At 42.2% G+C, this 19087-nt stretch overlaps 1 protein-coding gene across 2 annotated transcripts in view; it reads right to left on the bottom strand.

Annotated features, from left to right (window-relative positions):
• VIT (vitrin) overlaps positions 1 to 16876 on the bottom strand; it is a 127774-nt gene extending 110898 nt beyond the window's left edge. For both annotated transcript variants that reach the window (XM_010373198.2, XM_010373206.2), the window contains exon 1: positions 16591 to 16876. The gene's annotated coding sequence lies outside the window, so the exon portion shown is untranslated. The remainder of the gene's footprint in view (positions 1 to 16590) is intronic.
• Positions 16877 to 19087: the final 2211 nt, after the last annotated feature.

The following is a 19087-nucleotide window of genomic DNA, read 5'->3' as shown; positions in this document are numbered from 1 at the left end:
CCAGGCTGGAGTGCAGTGGCCGGATCTCAGCTCACTGCAAGCTCTGCCTCCCGGGTTTACGCCATTCTCCTGCCTCAGCCTCCCAAGTAGCTGGGACTACAGGCGCCCGCCACCTCGCCCGGCTAGTTTTTTGTATTTTTTAGTAGAGACGGGGTTTCACCATGTTAGCCAGGATGGTCTCGATCTCCTGACCTCGTGATCCGCCCGTCTCGGCCTCCCAAAGTGCTGGGATTACAGGCTTGAGCCACCGCACCCGGCCTTCCCTAGGAAATTTAAAGAGGAAACAAAACAAAGGGAAGACAATCTTATGAATACATTAGAAACGACTGTATTATACACTATATTTTATTTGTTTATTTATATATTTATTTATTGAGATGAAGTCTCGCTCTGTAGCCCAGGCTGGAGTGCAGTGGTGCAATTTCAGCTCACTGCAACCTCCACCTTCTGGGCTCAAGCAATTATCTGCCTCAGCCTCCCAAGTAGCTGGGATTACAGGTGCCTGCCACCACACCTGGCTAATTTTTATATTTTTAGTATAGATGGGGTTTCACCATGTTGGCCAGGCTGGTATTGAACTTCTGACTTCGTGATCCACCCTCCTCGGCCTCCCAAAGTGTTGGGATTACAGGTGAGAGCCACTGCCCCCGGCCAAATTATACACTTTAAATGGCATATTTTATGGTATGTGAATTATATCTCAATAAAAATTAATAAAGCAGTATTGATATTGATATTACTGCTAATCAACAAACAAACCCAAAGGGAAGGCGGAGAGCAGAGAGAAGTACTCTCAGATCTGTCCTACAACTTCAGAGTCGTGATGGACGTGACCTTTAGAAGCTGGAATGAACGGATAAAAACCAACAGGATTCCGGGAGATGCTCTAATCCCCGAGGAGATCTCACCCACGTGTTGGCTTATCAATAATGGAAACTGACCAGAATCACTCTAGTGTCTTGGAATACTTGAAGCTTATTTCTCACCACTGCAATTTCTACACTTGCTTGGTCTGTTTACTCAAGCACTTAAAATGTAAATGTGCCTTTTGAAATGTGTGAAAAAAAAAAATCAAACCCTCTCTCAGCCATTGCCAAGGCTGAGCATGAGGACTTCCACCAGCACCATTAAGCAGTTTCTGCAGGTGGTCCAATGTCACAGAGCTGTGGGGCACATGGTAACACTGGAGCCCTAATTCCTCACGTGCCCACCCAGGTTCTAACAAAAACTGAACAATAGGGGCTTCCAAAAGAATGTGTTACTGATTCACAAATTTATGGATGTGCCATGAGATATAACATAAAGAATCCCAAATATGTACTTCTGATGAGGCAAATGACGCCTGGTTGTGAAAGAAGAGTATACATTAGTGTAAGTGGATTAGCACAACAAATTTCATTAGATCTCTCTTTCTGCCCAGAGTCAGAAGAGAGCAAGTTGGTAATAAATAATAATATTGCTTTATATTTATATAGTTTTTCACAGTGTTTTAAATAAAGTGACTTTGTGTGCATTTCTAGAGTTACCTATTTTGTTCACTGTTCAGTTTCTAGAGCCTGGAATAGTGTTTGGTAGTGGGTACAACAATACACGTTTGTTGAGAAAATGGGTGAATACAAACTTGTTCTTCACAGTAAACTTGTGCAGGATGTGGAGTATGCACAATTCCCATTTTAAAGGTAAGGAAACTGAGGCCTGCAGTGGGTAAGTGACTTATTCAAGGTCACATACACAAAATCAAGCCTGGGTTTCATGGCTCCTGATCCTGCAGCCTTCTTTCTACCCCTTGTGTATAAGACAATCTGCAGTTTGCATCTTGTTAAGATTGAAAAAGCAAAATGGACTTTTCTTAAATCTCTGTATCAAAATGCTTGAGATTTACAGATAAGGGGCAAATTGCTCGTCAGTTAAAGGTGTATGAGAAGAATGCACTTTGTCAAATGTGGAGGAAGTGTAAAAAGGCAAAGAAAGCGGAAAGGAATTTAAGCAGGGAAAATAAAGACCACAGCGAGAAGAAGACACTTGATAATGTTCACCACTGGTGACCAGGAAGTGTGAAAATTAAAGCAAGTCCATTGGGAATTGAATGTGGCAATGTATGCAAAAGCAACTTGGAGAAAGAATGACTAAAATTGAAAAAATTCATATTATCAAGTGTTGGTGAGGAGTGGAGGACTGGAATAATTGCTAACACGAATGTAAAATGGTACAACTACTTTGGAAAGCAGTTTGGTGGTATCTCGAAAAGTTAAAAAACTGAGTATATATTCCCACCATATGTTGCAGCCATTTCACCCCTAGGCATTTTCCGAAGAGGAATGAAAGTATATGTCCATACAATGACTTCTGCATATATATTTTTAACAACTTTATTTCTCATAGCTCCAAATTGGGAAAGATGCAAAATCTATTAACAGATAAATGGATAAACACATTGTGGTTTATCCATACAATGGAATACTACTCAGCAATAAAAAGGAATGAACTATTGATACATAAAACAACAGGAATGAATCTCAAGATAATTATGTTAAGTGAAAGCAGTCAGACAGAAAAGAATACATTCTGTTCAATTTTACATTCATATCATTACATTGCATCTAGAAACTGTACTCTGTAGTAACAAAGAGCACATCAGTGGTATCCAGGAGCCTGGGGAGTGGGAGTGGAGAGTCCTGGAGACATAAGAGCAGAAGTAAGAGAGCAAAGGAACACATGAAAAAATTGGGGATGGATATGTTCATCATTTTGATGTGGTGATGGTTTCACAGTATTCATATGCCAAAACCTGTCAGACTCTATCCTTTAAATATATATATTCTTCATGCCTAGAGAGTGGGAGGAGTATTCACTAGAACCCAATAACAGTGGTTGTGTCAGGGAAAGAGAACTGGGTAAGTGGTGATCAGAGATGGGAAGGTGTCTTACCATTTTGTTCTATTTAAATCTTTACCCTGTGCATATATGTTAATAAATCCAATATTAGTAAAATATAAAAATGAAATAATGAAAAAACTCTTGAAATTGAAAGGGACACTTAAGAGGTATTGTAGTTATCATGATCACTTCCACCACCAAATTTAGCAGTGCTTCAATTAACATAAACCACGTAGAGTCCGAAGAGCTTCGTTATATGTGGTCTGTTAGGAAGACTTAACATATACAATATTGATCTCAGATGGGAAGCTGCAGCAATCTCCTAACTCACTCTTGCTCCTTGCTCCAGGTCAATCTTTCTTTCAGTTGGAAAGGATCAGCTTCCTAAGGCACAGGTCTGATTGTGCATTCACCTGTTCAGAATTCTTCTTCATAGTCCAATCATTCTCTACAGAATAAAGCTCAAATTCCTCAGTGAGGCATCACAAACTCTTCATGAAATGGCTGCCTTCCCTTTCAACACCATCTCACTGCAATTCTCCTGAGTAATCCTCCCCTTTGACCCCAGCACACCTGGGCTTTTGGTCTTTTCTCCACACTCTACATGTCAGTACCTTGGCTCACATTCACATTATTGTTCTATCTGGATTACTTTACCAACCCTCACCACAAACCCATCCATCTTTCAAGCTTCAGCTCCTGGGCCACCTCTTCTACATAAATCGCCCTGATTTCCTAAAACCAAAATTCATCTTCTTTTGTGCATCCATTAATCATTCAAAAATAAAAGCATATGTACTATGTGCCAGGCAGAGAGAAACAAGATGCAGGTCCTGGCATCAAGTTGCTTTGAGTCTTCCTGCGGGAGACCGGCATGCATGCCTCATAACTAACATTTACTGAGCATATACTAAGTGTCAGTACTATATTAACTCATTTAATCTTCACAGCAACTCTATAGGTAGAGACTATTTCTTGCCTTCATTTTAGAGGTAAGGAATTGGAAGCATGCAGAGGTTACAGACTTTCCAAGGCTAGAAAGAAGAGGAGCTGGATTCAAACCAGACGTTCCAAGTCCAGAAGCTCTGCATTTCTCCCCTTGCCATAGCTGTTTCATAGTACGTGCACTTACTCCATCTTCATTCTAATTTAATTGACCTGAGTTTACATCGATATTGTTTTATTTATTTATTTAGCTTTGAGACAGAGTTTCGCTCTGTCACCCAGGCTGGAGTACAGTGGCGTGATCTGGGCTCGCTGCAGCCTCCACCTCCTGATTTCAAGCAATTCTCCTGCGTCAGCCTCCCAAGTAGCTGGGATTACAGGCGTCCGCCACCACACCTGGCTAATTTTTGTATTTTTAGTAGAGATGAGGTTTCACCATGTTGATCAGGCTGGCCTCGAACTTCTGACTTCAGGTGATCTGCCTGCCTTGGCCTCCCAAAGTGCTGAGATTACAGGCGTGAGTCACTGTGCCTGGCCTGATACTGTTTTAAAGCTTTCCAAGTGACTCTACTGTGCAGACAGCACTGGGAACCTCTGCTACTGGGAATGCAGTGATGGCAAAAGGGTGGATGGGCACATAGGCCTGAAATGTGGGAATTGGGAGGGGCTTGAATTTATTTAATTGGCATGTTGGAAAACAATGAATGAGTGAACAGGAAAGGACAGGACCTAGCGACAGTGGAGCTTCAGAACTAGGAGTTGCTCAGCAAGGCTGAGAGAGGAATCAGACTGTCAGAGAGGGATGAAGGGCCATGTCAGCCTTGAATGTCATGCCTAAAGAATGTGGAACTGATCCTTTAGGCAACAGGGAGACATGGAAGGCTTAAAAATTATTTTTGCATTCATCATTTTTAATAAGCCCCCTAGAGGCTTACTTGAGCCATTCGCTTAGAAAAAATTCTGCTCTAGTAGACATGTAGGATTTATGTAATGTTGGTGTTTGTCTGAACTACAATGCTACATGGGGGAGCACCCAACCATACTCTTTGTCCATGAGGCAGAAAGAGCCAGTATCCATCTGGAAACATTTACTAGTTATAAGAGGCTGTGCTGTGTTTCCAAAATGCCAAAAATCCCTTGAGGACAGACATCTCTGAATGGGGTGAGGCCACATCTGCAGCCTTGCTTTTTTCATCTCTGCCTGACCGTAAAGCCTCCTCCGCTTGTCAATGGATGTGGGTTGATCTGGTGAGGACAGGAAAAGGAAGCTGGCACTAGATGGGGAGTGGGGAGGTCCTTTGCAATGTGGTGGTGGCCTCTATCTGTACATAAACCTTCATACAGATGTATCCCTCTGGCCGAGGTCCGAAACACTGCATTTCATGTTGCCACAACACCAGCGGCCACCTTGGAATCATCATTACAACTCCCCAGGATTCTGTGAGAGAGAGAGAGTGCCAGAGGGGACAGTAGTTTTTCTTTCTTTCTTGAGTTTTCTTCTCTTCCCAATTCTTCTTTACTTCCTTTTTTTTTTAATCCTAAAGAAATTCCGGCAGAAAATGTGAGCCAAATAGGTAAGGAAGAGGAAATTTTGTGTTTTCTCAATATGTTGGTTCCTAAGAATGCACAAGGCTATTGAAGATGTGCTCTGAGTCAGGCTACGTGGACTGGATGGACACTGTTGGTGGCCTACGCAGAGCATCATTTTCCCCTTCCTCCTTCCTAACAGAATCCCAACTTGGTAAAGGAAATCAGTGCAGCCAGGCCACTGAGAGGAAGCAGGTCCATCTGCAGCTCCCAGGCAGATCTCAATTTGGGGCCTAAGGCAAGGATGGTTAGACACGCCCCCTTGCTGGCAACTGCTCCAGGCTTGGGCCCATCAGCAACAGGCCCTTACCAGGTGATCATACTAGCTACTAGTCCAGGTGGGCTGTGTCCTGGGTTGTAACAGACAGAATGGAAGGACTTGAAGCCTATGTTTTTTGGGGAGAGGGTGGTTATCTTGTTGGAAATGAACAAGGAAGCAGGTTGTTGGGAGTCTGCTGGCTGCCATCTTGTGACCACGAGAAAAGTCCAGCAGAGGAAAATCCTAACTCAAGGCGAGGAGGGCAGCCAGGCAAATCACAGAGAGATGAGTCAGAGCTATGATTTGTCTTGTGCCTGGGGACTGGGCCTTCCCCTGGACTGTCTGTTATGTGAGATAATACATTTCCCTTGCACTCGGCTGGCAGCTGAAAGATTATTCCTAACTGCTACCTAACTCGCAGTGGCTATCCATACCGTGGTTTTAACTGCAGAAGGCTGTAATAACAGGAGTTTATACCAGAGTCTGCAGAGAGTTTTCTCACTAAACTGTTTTCTCATTTGAACCACCGAAGAGCCCCTTGAGGAGGCGAAATGGACATTGGAATTCCTGTAATTCAGAGCAGGGAAGTGACTTGGCCAAAGTCACACAGCCCAGATCTCCAACTTCATATTGCGCTCTTTCTATCCTGCCAACTCCTCGCATGGTTGTCACTGTAAGTTTCAAATGATTCCATGATTTGTTCTATAATACTGTAATAAAATAAAAACGCCACTCTTCATTTGCATAGCACTCTTCACTTTTCAAAGCCTGGTTACATCTACAACTGAAGCAGCTCAATTATTATTGTCAGATGCAGAGATGGCAGTCACTGAAATGTAAATGACTCAGCTGGTCAAAAGCTTGTGATCTAGCAAAAAAAAAAATAACTGAAGCCAATCGAGGTCTCCCTTGGGATTTTGGGATTGGGATTCTGAAAACTTCAGAAGCTGTGAGTGCCAAGCTACAGGCCATGTGGGGCCCTGAATAAGATGTATAAGAGGACGGCAGAAAGAGATGGAGAGAATAAGTATGTGGCCCTGGGAGGAGCAGGAGGAGAAGATCCCTTCATTTCTCACCGCTTTCCAGGTCCCATTTCCAGTCTGAAGAAGGTCCAGCTCGCTCTGTCTCCTGTGCATGATATTGATGTTTTTGGGCCTTTGACTTGAGCCAGTTTAAGTTGGCTTCTGTTTCCTGCAGCTTTGATTAAAACCCTTTTCATATTTATTGTTCTAGTTATGTCCTGTTCCCCTGAAATGATTAGTAGTAAAACGAAAACACTCAAAATGAAAAGGACATACGTGCTTGTCTTTTGGTAACATCAAAGCAGAGGGTCCCTAGAGAGGCTATCTTCAACCCTGCAACCAAGCTCTGGGAAGAAGTGTGGCAAGAAATCCTGTGAGCTGTCACAGCCACTGAGAAGGTCTGGGATGCTCAGGAAACAAAAAATGGAAGTGGGTGACCTTGAAACCATGCTGTCACAATGTTGCTGTAGAGTTTCCTCGTATATTTTTGACAGTAGTTCACAACCAGAGGTGATTTGGTCCCACAGGAGACATAGAATAGTGTTTGGAGACTTTTTGGGTTGTCACAACTTTGACAAGAGAGGGGGATGCTGCTGGCACCTAGTGGGTGGAGGCCAGAATAGAGATACTGCTGACCATCCTGCAATGCCCAGGACAGCCTCCACAACAAAGAAGTACTCAGCCCCACAGGCCAATAGTGCCAGGGCCAAGAAACTGATTTATGAGAATGTTTATTTCTCGATGTATTCATGAGAATGTGATGCTTACTGACATTCCAATCTAGGAACTTCCCATAAATATTCTATGTACTTTTGTGATGACTAGAATGTGTATCCCCTTCTCCAGGATCACCCTTCACCACCAACAGTCAGAGAAAATCCTACAGCAAACATGTTTCCTCACAGGCAGTTGGGTGGGGTTAAAGACCTCATCCGTGTATACAACTGATGTAGGCCTGTGCCATTAGGTTCATTGATCCATGTGGCATGTTTCTACATGTCGGAAAACCAAAAAGGCAAAGCCATTTTTGGTCGTGTGTTTCAGACCGTTATTTTGTACTGCGTTAGGAACCTGACATATGGTAATGCTTACCACATCCACAAAGGCTTCGACCAATGGTGATTTCTAGAGAGACTACAAACAGTAATTACATTTCTGAAGTGGTAGTTTAGATCTTATATTGCCAGTGGGAAAAAATACTAGTTTGCAGGCATGCCCCAAATGAGCTCTAAAGAAACCCTTCCAAGAGTTATTTATCCTGTGTAATGGAAAGGGGCACGAACATCAGTAAATCTAAAGGAAAGAGGCTAGGACCTCAAAAAGACGAGGCGGGCCGTGATTGCTCCTCCTAGTTACCCTGGAAACCATGAGTGGTTTAAAGATTCTGATGAAGCTTTGGAAGATGAGTTTCTCTCATCACAAACTTCTTTGCCTAATGTGTTTGACACTGTGGATTAGACTTGCCTCCTCCCAGTTCTTCCCTTTGGGCTTTGAGGTTTGTAGTTGCCAAGGGGCTGTCTACTGTGAATTTGGAGCTGGGTGTTTGTTTCTGCTCAACTATCATCCCTAGAGCCTAGACTAGCCTGAATACTCTGTGCTTTTTGGTCTGCCTTCAATTCTGAAGCACAGAAAAACATTCTCAGGTCTGGCAAAACTTTCCAGCTGAGATAGGAAGGAAGATGAGGGTGTGTCTGCAAGATCCACACCCTCCCCTCTGCTGCTCAGTAGAGAATGGGCTCCTCTCAGATGACAGGGTTCTGAGAGGCAGATGTGGGGCTGCCTCTCAGAAGCACATTTTTGAATCCCAGCAACCAGAGACCTGGGTGAAATGGAGGGTGTGGAGGACAGTGTCATTGGCTCAGGAATTCAGGGCTGTGGAGAATTAAGCCTCAGGAATTTCCAGGGACCAGTAGAAACAGAGTCATTTAGAAGCAGGAGACCCAGCTCTCCAAAGGCAGCCACCAAATGTCCTACTTCAGAGGCCTTCCTGGGAACAACCCCAGCTCTGAAGGAGCCCTCAGACTCTCCTGCAGGGCCCCCTGACTATTTTGGCCTGGATATATATAGTGGCCTGTTAAATGAGATAGGATTGATCCCTTTGCTCTTCTTCCTGGGAAGTTTTACAAGTGTAGAGTTCATGCCCATAGTAGTAACTATCGTTTACTAAATGTTTCCTATTTGCTGCACACGGTACACAGGTGATTTTACTTGTCATGGTGATCCTATTGGGTAAGGACTATTGCACCCATTCATCAGAGCAGGAAATTGAGGCTTAAAGAGCTTTAATAAACCGCCCAAGCTGGCTGGGAGTGGTGGCTCACGCCTGTAATCCGAGCACTTTGGGAGGCCGAGGTGGGTGGATCACCTGAGGTCAGGAGTTCGAGACCAGCTTAGCCAACATGGTGAAACCCCATCTCTACTAAAAATACAAAAATTAGCTGGGCATGGCGGCATGCACCTGTAATCCCAGTTACTCTGGAGACTGAGGCAGGAGAATCAATCAAACCTGGGAGGCAGAAGTTGCAGTGAGCTGAGATCGTGCCACTGTACTCCAACCTGGCGACACAGCAAGACTCAAACAAACAAAAAACATAAAACCACCCAAACAAAAAAACCTGCCGAAGCTTATAGAATAAATGTATAGCAGAACCAGAATTCTATCCCAAACCTCAAACACTTAACTCCATTTAACATCAAATTTCCCCATTGTACAAGATGGTTTTATCTTCCTTTTTACCTTGATGCCAATATCCCAGGCTTTTTGAGACACTTGGCTGACAATTGTTAAAACACATGCTATAAAGTACATACCTTGTATAATAAAGTGGTCTTAGTTACAAGGTTAAGCGATTTTTCAAGAGTCCTATTTGAGCCTGAACTCACTCACACCTCTGTCTCACACACAAATGTTATTTAGGGTAAAATGATGCACCAGGCATATTTTTAAGTGTAACCAGGCATAACACACCCATCTAAGTCAACATTTGAGTGTATTGTAATTGACTGTGTAATGGGATGTTAAAATAAGATGATCCTTTTGTCTTAGTTTCGGTTGAGGCCTCAAGACAATAGAAGGCAACCACTTCCATGTTCCAAAGTGGTATCTTTGAAGCTCCTCTCACTAGTGCCTGAAGTGGGGGGCGGAGGGGGCAGGTAGGGGAGCCACCTGCTCCTCTTCTGCATTTGGGTAGGGGGAAGAGGAGGGAAAATGCCTACAACTTGTCTTTAAGAAATTTTTGCTTTCTGGTCCCCGATTACCTCTCTCAGTTTCTACAACCTCTTGCCTGGAGAAGTCATCAGCCAGGGATCTTGGTTCTCAATCACTTCCTTTGAAAAGCCAGCTTGGATGCCCAGTAACCCAATTTGAAGTGGCTGAGTAGTTGTGTCTCTGGGGCTGATGTCTGCCTCCGTGGACTTAGTGTCTGTCCCATGATTAAGTACTCCATAGGAGAGGGGAAGAGCTTGTGGCGATTAGAACTCTCTGTGTGACAGAGTCAGCCTGGGGTTGTTTTTGCTCCGGCCTGAGTCGGATGCATGGAGGGCTGAGGAGCCTATGCAGAAAGCAGCCAGACAGAGCTTACCAGTTGCCCAAGGGCTGAGGGAGGAACTGTAAACCCCCAGCCAGAATGGATTTATTTCACAACATCTACGGAACTACATGTGAGGAATCCCCAAGGCAGTAGGGGAGGGAATCCTCACAGCACCCATAGACATGCCCTATGGGAACAAGAAGCAGCTGAAAACCCCGGAGAAGCTCAGGGAACCTGGATGCTAGCTCATAACAGTACCAACTAGTGAGGCCTGTCCCTGCCTCTCACCTTACCTCCCTGTGTCCACTTCAACTCTGGATATGAAGAGACTACCGTTAGTGGCCAAGGGGAAGAGAGGTAAAGGTGCAAGGCAGAGAAAGAAAATTCAACCATGCCCCCTGTCCACTGCAGAAAGCAAGCCTGGATGTGGAGGATAAGACTTTAAGCTTTGAATATCATTTTTACGTTTTTAAGGATTATCTAGTATTACGTACATGTTAATGACTGAACTGAGATTGTTTGGGAGTGGAATATGAGCAAGGTCTTTTTCAAAAAAAAAAAAAATCCTCTTGAGCGTGGCCTGACAGATTTCATCCAGAGCAGAGGCAAGAACTGCCCCCCAGACAGTGTGTGAGTGAATGGTAGGCAGTGTCTGGGGGGAATTGAGGCATGCGAGGATGGCGCCCTCTGTGTCTGCTTGTCCAAAGCACACCCTTGGGCTCCCCTTTCCTGCTCCTTCAGCTTGCTGCAGACACACTGGCCTCCCAAGCCCAGTTCCACTCAGGGCTATTCATTTGCTTTTCCCTCTGCCTGGAATGCTCTTCCTTCAGGGACCCGCATAGGTTGCCTCCTGGCTTCCTTCATCTCTCTGTTTAACATTCACCAAATCATGCAATGCAAATTATCACCTGCACTGCTCTCTGCATCCTACTTTGCTACTTATGTTTTTCACAGCCCATTATCACCATCAGGCATCTTACTGTATTTGTTTATTGTGTGCCCCCAGATTAGGAAAATGGACGTAATTTTGTTCACTCTTCTTCCCAAGCACATGGGATTGGGAATAGCACATGGAGGTGGCCCAATAAATATTTGCTCCTGCTGTTGTTGAATGTTATCTCTCTTCCCCCAAATTCTTTTTGCCTTTTGGAGTGCAGATTTACTCACTATGTTGTATAGACACGGCCAGTCTGGGCAAGTTAACTTGCACCTTTATGTCCAAAGCATGTTTTCTGTCTGGAACACAAAGAAGCCTGGTGGAGGGAATTCACATAGCATTAAGATGCCAGTGACCTGATCCCTTGGAAACTATATGTAAGTTTCCCCCGAGGGCATAGGTATATATTTTTTTCTTTTTGAATAAGAGAAGAAAGAATGTGGTAACAGAATGCCTTCTCACTATAGCCTGAAGGGTGATTTTTATGAATTTTACCACACGTCCATGCAGAAGTTTAGCCTTTCTCAAACTGAAGGAAAGAATTTGAGAAATGCTTACTAGAGTCTTGTCAATGTAGAGACCCTTATCAGGGAAAGTGATTTGCTGAAGTAGTTTGAGTCACAAGGAAGCGTGATTCTTCGTGCGACAAGCTGCTGAGTTAACTTTCCAGTGAAGATAAAGGAAAGGTTTTGGAGACTGGCTACACAGAGGGTTTCATGATGGAGTTTCCTCAGCCTTTCCTCCTCTCACATCGCCTGACTCCCCCCAGTCAGCTTTTCCCCATCCACCCAAAAAAGAGATTATCCAACAATGACAGAAATAAAAGCCGCCTTCTCCTGACAAACCTTTCCCTGTGAGTTCCTTGTCTCCACGCCTCTCCATTATTATTACTAAGGTGTCTCTACCTGCAAGGAGGAACATTTTTTTTTCTTAAAGAAATTTCACTTGACTTGAGAACTATGTTTTCAGGGATGGCAAAGACTAATCTGGTGCTGTCGCAGAAAAACCAGGACCAGGTGTAATTGTTGCCTGGCAGGTTAAAAGTATGACTTTGGAAGTAGACCTCTTGGATTTGAAACTGAGCTCCATCCCTTACTAGCTGTGTGGCTTCAGACAACTTACTCAAATTATCAGTGCCTTCGTTTTTTTCATCTGTATAATGGCGATGGTAAGAGCCCCCCTCATATGTTTGCTGTTAGGGTTAAATGACTTAATATGGCCGGGCGCGGTGGCTCACGCTTGTAATCCCGGCACTTTGGGAGGCCAAGGTGGGCAGATCACGAGGTCAGGAGATCGAGACTATCCTGGCTAACACGGTGAAACCCCATCTCTACTAAAAATACAAAAAATTAGCCAGTCGTGGTGGCGGGCGCCTGTAGTCCCAGCTACTCGGGAGGCTGAGGCAGGAGAATGGCGTGAACCCGGGAGGCGGAGCTTGCAGTGAGCGGAGATCGCACCACAGCACTCCAGCCTGGGCGACAGAGCGAGGCTTCGCCTCAAAAAAAAAAAAAAAAGACTTAATATATGAAAAGGGCTTGAACAGTGGGTGGCACATAAGAATAGCTCTGTAAGTGTTAGCAGTTATTATTATTATTATTTAATTGAGATAGGGTCTTGCTCTGTTGCCCAGGCTGGAGTGCATGCTCATAGCTCATTGCAATCTCGAATGCCTGGGCTCAAGTTATCTTCCTGCCTCAGCCTCTTTACTAGTTGGGACTACAGGCAGCATAGCCATGCCTGGCTAACTTTTTAATTTTTAGTAGGGGCAAGGTCTCACTATGTTGCCTGGGCTGGTCTCAAACTCCTGGCCTCAAGCGATTCTCCTGCCTCAGCCACCCAAAGTGTTGGGTTCACAGGTATGAGCCACCACACTTGGCCTATTATTGTTGTTGGGGTGATGGTTAATCATTATAACATCACCACCACCACCACCACCACCATCACCGTCATCATCACCACCACCATCTTGCAAAATGCTATGTGTGTTTGAGGGCCAGGAATTTCACTGTCTTCTGCAAACCACAGGGAGATACATTTTAAGACAGTGAGAGGGAAACCTTTTGAGATTTCTCAGATTACAACCATCACAGAAGTTGCCTCTTTCATTTATTATTTATTGATTGACTGGCTCAGATCCCCTGGATAAAGAGATGGCAACTAGTTTCTAATGATTATATTAATATCACATAATTCCGTGAATCTATTTGCTAAACGTATCCAATGAGTTAATGTGTAAAAGTCTGAAGATTATTACAAATGATTTGTTTCACAGCTGATCTGATTTCTTTATTATAGTCACATATAATTTTTAAAAATTTATTAACATTTGGGTGCTGACAGGGTGCCAGGCACTGATCAAACCTCTTTGCCATAGCTCTGTGGAGTAGGCAGTAATAACAGACCCCTTTTATAGATGAGAAAACTGAGGCCAAGAGACTTTAAGTAACTTGCCAACATTAACACATTTAAAAAGTAGCACAGCTTCCTGCCTAACACCCACAGGACCCATAGCACAGGAAGGGCCATTTTTGCCTTGACCTCACATGTAAGGCTTTAAATTAAGGCATTTGACATTCTTTCCACATGGGGTTATACTGACAGTCACAGAAATACAGCAGAAAATGGAAAAAAGTCTTTCTTTTTTTTTTTTTTTCACACAACTTGGACCCACAGTCTCCAGTACGCTATGTATATGTGTATGCATTTATACACATATATATAATATCCTCTAATTGTCTTGTGAAGAATATGGAGACTTGTATATGTGTATATATATGTATATGTGTATGTGTATGTATATATACATAATCTCCTCTAATTGTCTTGTGAAGAATATAATTATGGTAAATTTCATTTTTGTATACATGAAAGTCTCTGGTTAGGTAAACATGCATATTTAAAATATACCATAAGTTTCATAGCCCTGTTTCGATACTTCTTCATTTAGCAATGTACAGAGAGTCTCAACAATGAAATTTTCCTGGCCACGTTTTGACATTGGAGAGGTCCCAGTGCATAGAACTATAGGATTGAGAGGGAAACTTGGAGATTATCTTGTCTAACTTCTTCATTTCGTATGTGATGAAATAGAGATGGAGACGTTGAGTAACCTCTCCAAGGCAGCACAGCTAAATGCCCTTCTACTGACAGACAGACCCATGTGTTCTGTCTTGTCCCCACTGCTGCTGACACTTGGCTCACACCTCCAAGTGTGAGCAAGGAAAGGGGAAGCTGCACATGTGGGCATAGCTTCATGGGAACATGTTGGGGGCCAGGAAGTTTTTATTACATAAATGCTTTCTAAAGTAATCTTTTTTTTTAAAAAAGTGAGGAATAAAAGATTACATTTTCTTTCTCTTTCTCTCAATCTCTCTCTCTCTCTCTTTCTTTCTTTCTTAAACTGAGTCTCACTTTGTTGCCTAGACTGGAGTGCAGTGGCATGATCTTGGCTCACTGCAACCTCCGCCTCCCGGGCTCAAGTGATTGTCCCACCTCAGCCTCCCGAGTAGCTGGGATTACAGGCATGCGCCACCATGCCTGGCTAATTTTTGTATTTTTAGTAGAGATGGGGTTTCACCATGTTGGCCAGGCTGGTCTTGAACTCCTGCCCTCAGATGATCCACCCACTTTGGCCTTCCAAAGTGCTGGAATTACAGGGGTGAGCCACTGCGCCAGGCCAAGATTACATTGTTACAGAAGTTTTGACATTTCAAAACTCCTTGGGAGCTGAGAATCACTATTGACCCTTGTGGCTGCCCTGGGAGGGAGGGTGTACAGGCATTGCTATTTCTGTTTTTCAAAGAGGGAAACAAAAGTCGAGAACTGTTATATACCTTTTCCAAGGTAATAGGTAGTGGCAGAGCTGTTACTATAATTTAGGACTCCTGGCTTGGCGCATGCACTGAACCATACTGCTTTCCTGTATTCAATGTGTCTTATAGGAATCACAGCTGAGAATAGCACAAGCATTTTTATTCTCATGATGCTATTCATAAACCATTCTCAAAGCTCATGTATTTTCTCTGAAAGAAACTATTCTTCATGTGATCAGTAACTTGGTGGAAAAGACATATCTTCTTAACAATATTCATGAAGTAAACACTTTTAGGACAGATATTAAGCATTTCCAATCTTCCTAAGGATTTTTTTTTTTTTTTTTTTTTTTTTTTTTTTTTTTTAGTGGTGAACCATAAGATATATTTAAATGAAGCTTAGTCTGGGAAACCAGCATATTGCAATAAAAAATGCAAGTCCTTGCAATCTTGTAATTATTTATCTGGAGCTTTTTGTACAAAAGAGGGTATTTTAATTCAATAAATAAAAGATAGCACTTCCAGCTTTCCTACCAGCACTAGCTACCACTTCAGCTAACACACACAGAAAGAAAATACACAAACAAACAGTGTTTGATCCTGCTTTGCTTCAGGGTGTTTTCATCTTTCAAGAGACCAAGGGAAAAACAACCTCAGAACTTTACCACCAAAACTTCCAAATTTATTGCAGCACAACATAATGGCAAAATACTATTTTCTTAGCACACGCAATTTTGAGCAACCACCATGGCCAAGAATGCTTGGTTTTATTTTTACAGTAAGTCCAAAGAAAAATTTTAACTCCACTCTTGATTTAGGAATGGCAAAGATGCTGTGGGTTGTTCAGAGCAAAGTATCATGTCTGATTATTCAGTCTTATCCTCTCTCTTTAACCTGTGCTTCAGGCGTTTATTTCATGTTTATACTAGTTGGACACAAATCATACTTAAAAGAGATTTCATATCCTGTCTTCCTGTGAAAAGCTGAGCTACAATGGCAGACTTAACAATGCCAGCCCCTTCTTGGGCTTATCAGTAACAGAAGCATTCAGCCTAAGAAAACACTTTAAGTGTAAACAAGACTCAGAATTGCACATCTAGCTACATTCCACTGAAATCTGCCTGAATAGAGAGAAGTAGAGATCCCCGCGAAATAGTTTCTCTTTTAAGTTAACACCAGTGTGTCCATTTCTCATACTGCTATTCACACATCTTTGTAAGAAACTTGCTATATTGCTATTACATTCCATATATTCCAAGCAAAGTTTTTAAAAAAGCAAGATAATAGTGACTTAAATTACTTTAAAATTATACACAAATGTCATACTTTTCAACTTATTTGTAACCATAATTAAATTGGTTTAAAGAAACAGTAAAAATCTTGTTATAATGTTAATATCAATGCAGTTTATTTAGAATTGATAAATATATATGTATATTACTAGTTGTTTACAAGGATGCCAAGTACCACCCACTCTCATCTCAACTCTCTTGAAACTGAAATTTGTACAGGCTGCTTACTTGGTCAAGGTTTATATTGTAGTTTCTTAAAGAAAAATACATTTCAATAATAATGAGCGGAAAGTAACTGTAAACACAGCTTAGAAATTCATCAGACATACCTTGTTTGAAGAAAGCAATTTTTTTTTTCAAAAATTTTTCACCACACAGAATGAATATTCTTTTTCCCTTAGGCTTTTCTGCATCACAAATCCCATCCAAATTATTCTAAGGAAGAAACAGGGAGAGGTCCAAAAACCTTTTCTCTTCTTCTCAGAGGAGCTGATCAAACAGTCCCATCAACCTCTCAGTACTTTGAAAAACACATTTCACACCCCCCTGACACACACATACACACACACACACGCTCACACATACTGCTTCTCACACTGGTTTTAGTGCTGAATTAGGCGGTCCTCTTTCAAATTTCCACTCCCACTGCTTTTTTTTTTTTTTTTTTTTTTGGTAAGGATTTCTAAATATTCTTTTGTAGCCCAAAGCACAGATTTTCAGTAAGCAAATTCTACAATTTGACATTCTAAAAAGTAGAGGAAGACCACTTAGATAAAAATGGAAAGTAAAAGATATGTTTCAAAAATTACTTCAGCAGGGGCAATTAAATTTTTTCTTTCTCTTTCAAAAGCTAGTGAACAGCTGAACTGAACTGCACAAAGAAGGAAAACCGTGCAAACACTCCCAAACTTATTCTACTGGACTCCTACTTTTGAACTGAAAATACTTACTTTTTCCTACATATTAATGCTATTTTTTTGTTTTGTTTTGCTTCAGTCCTTTCTGCGTTTTGGCAAGTTTTATGAAATGACTCAATTATATGCTGGTAGTTACAGGACACAAGATAATCATAGTGGGAAGCAAAACCTGACTCATGTTTCAAAAAAGTACTGATGAATAATCTCACATGAAATCTGCCAGTTTTAGTTATTATATATTAGTGTCATCAGTGAAATCTAAGAGATTCAGATTCAACATGTGTATTAACGTATCACAGCACTAAAAAAAAATCAGACCAAAAAAAAAGTACATCTGGCAGATCTTGAGATTCCAAAGTCCATCAGCGTGGCAGAGCATCTTTTTTCAAGCACAGGAGAGGGTAGCAAAGAGCCATTCCTCCTCCTGCTGGGGAGTGTGCACTCACGCAGCTAGGGAGGAGAACCTTCTTCCATTCGAGAAGCCTCCTGTCCTCATCTGTTGGCCTTGGAACTGCTCCTTTTTTAAGATCATTGTTTGACAGACCTTGTGCTCCAATGCCAAGTTATACATGGGTTGGTTGCTGGAACGTCTTCATTGGCTATATAAAATGTAGCCAAGAAGATAGGCTCTCACAGTAAGAAGTCTGTGTTGATTAGGAGTAACTTTGGCCCAGCTCTCTGGTCTGAAGCTCCCAAATGTGACTATGTGAATCTGGGTGGGATTCATCTGCTCAATGGCATTGTGCAGAGATGCACCCTGATGCATAAGCTTTTTAGTGCTGTAAAATATTGGTAGCTGAAATTAAATGCCACTTTTTCAGAAGTGAATTAATGAAGAGCCTGATGAAATTCAAAGCTTTTTGATGTATAAAACTTGATAAATGGAATGATTCCATCAATAGGCAAAGTGTAACAAGTTATCTAGATGGATACTATGTAATTTCTGCACAGGTCTCTGTTTAGTAAATACATCACTGTATACTGATCGGGAATCTTGCTCCAATAAAGGAACATGGAGACTAAAAAAAAGATAATGATTTGAACGTTATTTAATCATTTTTACCGTTACTTCTTTTGGTTCTGCAATGAAATTATTTCTCAATTCTCTTTATTCCTCCACTAAATTCTGAGCCCAGGTTCTTTGGTGGTAAGGATGATAATGCTGTAACACTGAGGATCCCCTGTCCCACAATTTGAATTAGGGCAGGTTCAGATGAAATGGCAGCCTAAGCATAATTAATGATCACATTATTACTAATACTACGAATAATAATGCTGCCGGACTTGGTGGCTCAAGCTTGTAATCCCAGCACTTTGGGAGGCCGAGGTAGCCTGATCACCTAAGATCAGGAATTCAAGACCAGCCTGGCCAACATGGTGAAACTCCGTCTCTACTACAAATACAAAAATTAGCCAGGCATGTGATGGTGGGTGCCTGTAATCCCAGCTACTCGGGAGGCTGAGACAGGAGAATCGCTTGAACCTGGGAGGTGGAGGTTGCAGTGAGCCGAGATCGCACCACTGCACTCCAGCCTGGTTGACAGAGCAGGACTTGGTCTCAAAGAAAATAATAATAAATAATAATAGTAATAATGCGAGTTGCTATTTATCAAATACTTACTTTTACTAAGGGCAGCAACCCTGTACATGTATCATTACACTTAACATTTAGAAGAATGTTAGAAGGATTAGTAGTATAATCTCCATTCTATAGATAAGAGAACTGCCCAAAGAGATTAAGCAACTTTCCCAGGGTCATGCAGCCAGTAAGGCAAGATATGGGATTCAAATCCAAGGCTTCTTGACTCCAAAGCAATGGTGCTATATTATGACTTAGAGCTTCTTTTCTTTTACTATAATAGTTTAATCTGTTTTCTTATGGTAAATAAGGCAAAATCAAATATAAATG

Source organism: Rhinopithecus roxellana, chromosome 17 (genome assembly GCF_007565055.1).
Source record: "Rhinopithecus roxellana isolate Shanxi Qingling chromosome 17, ASM756505v1, whole genome shotgun sequence".
Lineage (NCBI taxonomy): Eukaryota > Metazoa > Chordata > Mammalia > Primates > Cercopithecidae > Rhinopithecus > Rhinopithecus roxellana.
This window is presented reverse-complemented; position numbering and strand designations above follow the sequence as displayed.